Source organism: Anabrus simplex, chromosome 1, assembly GCF_040414725.1.
Source record: "Anabrus simplex isolate iqAnaSimp1 chromosome 1, ASM4041472v1, whole genome shotgun sequence".
NCBI lineage: Eukaryota > Metazoa > Arthropoda > Insecta > Orthoptera > Tettigoniidae > Anabrus > Anabrus simplex.
In genome coordinates this window covers 294456425-294463060 of record NC_090265.1, presented here as the reverse complement: position 1 = coordinate 294463060, position 6636 = coordinate 294456425, and positions in this window count along the sequence as shown.

The following is a 6636-nucleotide window of genomic DNA, read 5'->3' as shown; positions in this document are numbered from 1 at the left end:
TCACAGCTCCTACGAAAGACGATATCACAAGACAAGGATTAGTTTCAAAATAAGTTTTTTTTTTTTAACATTTAACAGATGCATTTGTGAAGTTTTAGTGGCCGAAATGTCATTTCCTTGTTTCTACCAAGAGCTGTGAATATGCAAGGTGTAAAATTACGGGGCTGCTAGTACATACACTGCTGTAACTATAAGGAACACAGTGGAAAAATTTTGGCATTTACAGTATATGCTATTCATGCAAGATCAATACATTTTAAGAAAGAATTCGCATACTTCCTAGAAGTTTGTGTGAAGAAGCCGGTTTACTGCCGCACATTGCATTTAATTTTTCAAGTGTGACGGTTTGATTGGTAAATGTATACTTTTTCAGTAAAGAAGGGTTCACAGCACATATGATAACTGAATCCAGCAAAGAAGTGTATGCCAATCATTCACATCCGAATATAATTCCGATGAACGATATATTGACCGTTGTGTGATATGAATAACCTAGGCACAACACTTCAAGATTTATATTTATCTGTTGTATCATGGATAGTCATTGAAATTGATTATACTAGTTTCCTCTATCAGAACATACAGTATGATTACTTAAATCTATGGGATATTGCTCCGAATAAATTACATACGTATGATAAAATATGATTGTTAATTGATATCAATACACTTTATTGATGGACTGTAGTTAATGGGAGAGAAAACACTCAGAAGGTCAGGCGAATACTAAGCCGTTTTTCCGTGGGAAATTATTTTGCCTTTCCACTCGATTGGCTTGGCTACGATCATCACTTTCCCCGCGGAGAATTCATACCTAGGTATGAAAGTTTGAACTGCCTAACCTCAACCTCGTTACGAAGAGAAATAATGTGTTTGAATCTCACTCTAGGTCATTCTAGAAGTGGCGTCCTATGGATTATCCATTTCAAATACAGGTCAATTCTTGGATGGTATCTAATACATGTAACATAGTCAGTTCCTCTTCACCGAGCTCGATAGCTGCAGTCGCTTAAGTGCGGCCAGTATCCAGTAATCGGGAGATAGTGGGTTCGAGCCCCACTGTCGGCAGCCCTGAGGATGGTTTTCCGTGATTTCCCATTTTCACACCAGGCAAATGCCGGGGCTGTACCTTAATTAAAGCCACGGCCGCTTCCTTCCACTTCCTAGGCCTTTCTTCTCCCATCGTCGCAATAAGACCTATCTGTGTCGGTGCGACGTAAAGCAAATAGCAAAAAAGAAAAAAGAAAAACTTCCTCCTCAAACATAGGTGCAATAAATTAAAATATATTCACCAGTGCAGATATCACATTCACGCAGATTCATGCTAATGTTAAGTTAGTGGGATCACTGATCAAAATGTCTCAAATAATTAAAACAATGTAGTCTGAACTTAATATCTCAATTAGTCTCCCTAGTATGAGGCTTTCTGGTGCATCTCTGAAATTATCGCTTGTATTTTCGAGAAACACTGCCTTTTCACCCGGGCGACTGAGGTCCGAATCTCAGTCAATCTCGGGTTGGAATTTTCACTTAAAAATTCATGTGGCGTCACGAAGGGCATCAGATATTACTTCCCCAGCGTGGATCGAGGTGGCTCCAGTGACCCCAGAAATAACTGGATAAGCTGAAGATAGTGTTTCATCTTCTTTCTTCGGATGTCTGAACGTCAAACACACTTTTTATTACCGGCTTCTTGTTAATTCAAGAAAGGCATAGTTTGTTTCGTAAACTTAATGAGTGTTAGATGATACAAATACTGTACAAGTAATTTGAATACAGGAACCACAGGGCTGCGCTGATTAGTTTCGACGTGCCTTCAAATCAGCTGCCTATCTCCCAGACGCTCGAGCGTAAATGTGACCCAGTGCTTGATTTTGGTTTAGATTTTAGATGCAGACAACGAAAAGGGACAAACTGACAATATTTCAGAGTAGTTGTTCGAAATGTCTCCCTCAAACTTAGTGGCACAATTCATATCGACGCAATAATGATCCTTGGAAAATGCCCGATGCTTCTCGGACACGATGTGCAAGAGTGGCGACAGACAAACGGAACGACAGCCTCAGCAAAAACAACGTGGCTCGTTAACACTCGAGCGTCTGGGAGGTAGGCAGCTGAAACTAATCACCGCAGACCTATGTTCACAATACTTCTACCCACTAACACTTCTTTAAGTTATGAAACAGAGTTTTTCTGCACCCTATATATACTCGTATATACAATTTTGTGGGGGGGGGGGGGGAGGGGAGAGCTAAAAGATTAGCGATACGGTACTTATAAAAAGCCACCGTGCATAACAACATAATTAATGTTTACTAAACCGTCAAGATTTTCTGATTCTTAAGGCTTACACAAGAACTTCGTTTACCCGAATTAAGTGGGACCGGATCTGATCCGGAAAAGCTAAGAAACAAATACAGTACATGTTATGTACGGTAATCTATTAACGTAAGTTGTACGGTAATACCTTTTTTCTCAATTGTACAAAAACATATCAGAACTTGTTTCGTAATTTATGATTGTTTTATGCACTAAAAGAATGTGTGAATTTTTTTTTTCTGTTTTACATTTGTTAGCACGCAGCACGATCGCGAAGACTTTTTACTAACAACAGTTCTGCCGGTGTGGTTTCAGCCAAGAATTCTAAACAGACTATCAGTTTGTCCAGCTGCATTGTTGCCCCTCCATGAGTCATTGTTCCTTCTGATGGAGCGCCGGTTTCATTTTCGAATTCACCGTCAGTGAATTAATAGTGCGATGCATTCAGAAGAGCGTGGGTTCGAATCCCACATTGGCCGTCCTGGGAATGATTTTCCGTGATTTCCCATTCTCAATTCCAGACGAACGCCGGGACGGTACCTTTGATAGACCGTGGCCGAATTACTTCCAATTCCTGTCCTCAACTACCCTTCTTGGCGGAAATTCAAGAAGAATCGACGCCGTAAAATAAATACTGTAGAAGTAAAATTAAATTTTTATTATTTTCGATCCGCATAAACTGGAGATCCGGATTAATGAGGGACGGATAAAGGAGGTTCTTGTGTATTAGTATTTATAACCAAACTAGCGAATGTACCCGTGCTTCGCTACGGTATTCTACATTGTATTCGAATATCGATGTAAATAGTGTACATGCAGTAAATAAGGTTGTTTTAAAATTGCATGTCTCTTAGCGTTATCCGAGAAAGAGCATGGGGAGGTCCCCGTACGTTGTTTCCAATGTAAAGTGTTTGTTACGGATTTGTGATATAACGGCAGGCTCACTTGCCTACTGCCATTCACAATCGAGTTGGGAAGTTTACATTATAATTGGAGGCCCCATTGCCTACTGCGCGGTCACAATCAAGTTGGGAGTGTTCGTTACAATGGCAGGCCCCATTTCCTACTCCCAAACAGATTACAGTCGAGGAGATTTTATTATAATGGCAGGCAAATTCCCTACCACCATTCAAAATTGAGTTGTGCCGTTATCATTATAATGTCAGGCCGATTTTCCTACTGCCAGCCAGCTTACTGCCAGTCACACCAAGTTGGTGAGTTTCCATCAAAATAGCAGGCCACTATGCCTAATGCCAGTCACATTTTAGATGAGGACATTTGTTTATGATGGCGGGCACCCTTGCCTTCTGCCAAACACAATCGGGTAGGGAAGTTTTACACAAAACTTAATGCTCACTTGCCTTCTGCAAGTCAAATCGAGAAGCGAACTATTCATTACAATTGTAGACCTTCCTTACTAATGACAGTTACACGGGAGTTGGAGAAGGGCCCTTTCATACAGCCAGTCAAAGTCGGTGTGGGGAGTACTGATTACATTAGCAGACCCGCCCTTTCTCGATCGCTACAAATCGACATCAGTGAATATATATAGATCGACATACGAAAGTATATGCGTGTTTACAATATTGAAGACCTTCATTTACAGATTAACTGCTACTAAACGTACGTCATATCGACAAAGAATTATACTATAAGACACGCCGGATTTAGTGCCCTAAATGGCTGGTCCTATGATATGTCATCTATTCTAGGTTCAGATTTAGAAACGTGGAACAGGGTAACGTTTTTGTAAGATTATCTCACATTACATTACTTTTCGGATAATTATGTGACAGCTACATACATAGCATTTGGCTCACATATGGCTAGTGGGTGGGCCAATTTTCGTGAAGAGTTTGATGATTCTGTATTTCATATAAGTAATCGAAAGTATGAATTATGCTTGTGAAAATTCTAAACTGACTTAACATCGATTAATAGAGCAAAATCAAGCGTAAAAGGGATAGAGATACGGCAAAAAGTCATAAGACCAAGGTTGTAGATCATTCCAAATTGAACGGAGATTGTGCATTCTGTTATGTGATAGGAATTTCCGGAGGTCTGCACCATCATTAAAATTGCCTGCATATTTCGATATTCTTCGGGGATAAAAAGTGAAAAATGTAATAATCTAGGATGTTTTCCGTTCGTTACAGGCTGAAACGTATAATTTTGTCAAATTTCAATTATCTTCTTTTTTTCTTCTGGCAGATTATGCCGCAATCTGGATTTTGGGCGAGGCGGTTAAAAATTAGGACTTTCAGGAAACTAAACCAAAAATTGTGCAGATGGTCATTATTACCCCTTAAACGGAAAGCTGTACGGAAATTTCGCCAAAATAGTCCGTGTAGTGGCACACAGTCGTTACGATTTGATTTATATAAATAAGGAATCTGCTCCATGTAAAACACCTTTGTGGCTATGTCCGCTGGACTTAACCTGAAAAACTGACCATTCATGGTATCTCCCTTATTAATCCTCCTGACGAAAAAATGCACATGAAAAAAAGGTTTAGAGGTGGAATTCCATCACGTTTGGTCGATTTCCAGTCAGGTTGGTCTTGTTCTGTATATATTGTGGAAGAGTAAAATCACCATTTCGGTTCCCTATAAACCGCCAGTCCATTCCGGAACATGAAATGTTATTTAAGTTTAAAACCTACCTTTGGACAGGTGGATGCTAAATATAAATTTTGGTTCGAATGTCTTCAGTAGTTTTCAAGTTGTAAGGAATACGCTTTACACGCACCCGCTCGTGAGTTAAGTCCGATGGGACTTGTACAGAAAAACGGTCCGTTAATGATATCTCCCTTATTAATCCTCGTATCGAAATGATGCACATGAGAAAAAAGGTTTAGAAATTAATTTCTACCAAGGCAGGCAGATTTAAATTAACGTTGGTTGTGTATATTTTGTGGAAGTGCAAAATTCTGTTTCTGTTTCGTATAAACCCCCAGTCAGTTCAGGGATTTAGAAACAATATTTGCCCTAAAACCTGTCAAGGACAGGCGTATTCTAAATATGAGTCTTGGTGGAAATACATCCAGTAGTTTCTAGCACTCGCGTACATACGGCGTAATTAAGGAAGAAAATAACACAGTTAAGAAAGTTGAAACTAATAGAAAATGGATTATAACTGAGGACAGCCGGATAACGACAAATATGTAAATGCCAAGTGAATGTATTGGAAAATCAAATGCCCCTCAATAAATTATGCTAGTGTGTGTTATGGATATAATAAAGCGGTAACAGAGGAGAAATTTAGGTCCAGTGATTCCTAGGTAAACAAATAATAAGAAGATGACTAATGGTGTTATTACTTAATCTATTCGAGGTTTGTAATAACAACCAACGATATTCCGCCAATATCCCGCAGGTAGGCCGATTGACGCCTCTCTTGTCTTCTACCCAAGGAACAACCACGAATTTAAAAGCATGATGAGAAAAATGGCAATACGTTACTTCCCTGCTGGCATGCAGTCAGAAACTTTGCCATGGTAACCTGTAGGTTCGTTGTCGGTCTGTCTGTCACTCAATGAAGAGCATGATACCAGCGGAAAATTGTAAATTTCTCCGTCATGTGAAGAGTAAGGTAAATTATGAACATAACGAAAGTTGTTTATAATGAAGAGACGTTTCCCGTACGGTAAACGAAGTTTACAGAAAATCAATATTATAAGAGAAAATGGAGGAAAACCATTCTGGTTTTCCTATAAACCCCCGTCTTTTCAAAGATTTTAAAATGATATGCATATCGAACCCTTCCCCGGGATGAGTATACTCTAAATATGAAGTTTGGTTGAGATCTATCTAGCCGTTTCGACGTGATGGTGGAAAAACCATTCTGGTTTTCCTATAAACACCCCGTATATTCAAAGATTTTAAAATGATATGCATATCGAAACCTTCCCCGGGATGAGTATACTCTAAATATGAAGTTTGGTTGAGATCTATCCAGCCGTTTCGACGTGATGGTGGAAAAACCATTCTGATTTTCCTATAAACCCCCCGTCTGTTCAAAGATTTTAAAATGATATGCATGTCGAACCTTCCCCGGGATGAGTATACTCTAAATGTGAAGTTTGGTCGAGATCTATCCAGCCGTTTCGACGTGATGGTGGAAAAACCATTCTGGTTTTCCTATAAACCCCCCGTCTATTCAAAGATTTTAAAATGATATGCATATCGAAACCTTCCCCGGGATGAGTATACTCTAAATATGAAGTTTGGTTGAAATCTATCCAGCCGTTTCGACGTGATGGTGGAACAGACAAACAGACAAACAGACAGACAGACAAACAGACAAACAGACAAACAG